Here is a 462-nt window from a genome sequence, read left to right as displayed (position 1 = left end):
GCCGCGCGGGGCGGGTCGAGCCGAGCGCCGGGGCCTGCTGAGGCGGCGCGGTCTGAGGGCCAGGGAGACACCGGTTGTGGCCCTATGGAGGTGTTCCGGGGCTTTGCAACTCCGTTCCCTCGTCCGTGACACTTCGCCCTGGTCACGGATGTTTTTATTTTGCCTGGAGGGAAACCGAGTGACTGACTGAAGGGGATGAAGATCGTGAGGGAACAAACCCCTCTGGAACCCCCCCGACGCCATCTTCTCTGCTCTGGAGTTGTGCTGCAGAGCCCTCTTGCCAAGGGGCTTTGTCTGCTTTACCCTTTGCCGTTAGAAACTGCCTGAGCTGGACTTCTTCTTTTCATTTTATTAATTTCTAATGAAAATTGATCCTGTGGGCTATTCCTAGCACAGTTCTGGGGGCTTCAGATTCCCCCTGGGTCACATAACCATGTCAAAAAATAAAGATTTGCAGTGCCA

The sequence above is a fragment of the Antrostomus carolinensis genome, unplaced genomic scaffold, assembly GCF_000700745.2.
Source record: "Antrostomus carolinensis isolate BGI_N321 unplaced genomic scaffold, ASM70074v2 scaffold18603, whole genome shotgun sequence".
Classification (NCBI taxonomy): Eukaryota; Metazoa; Chordata; class Aves; order Caprimulgiformes; family Caprimulgidae; genus Antrostomus; species Antrostomus carolinensis.
Note: the sequence above shows the minus strand (reverse complement) of the source record.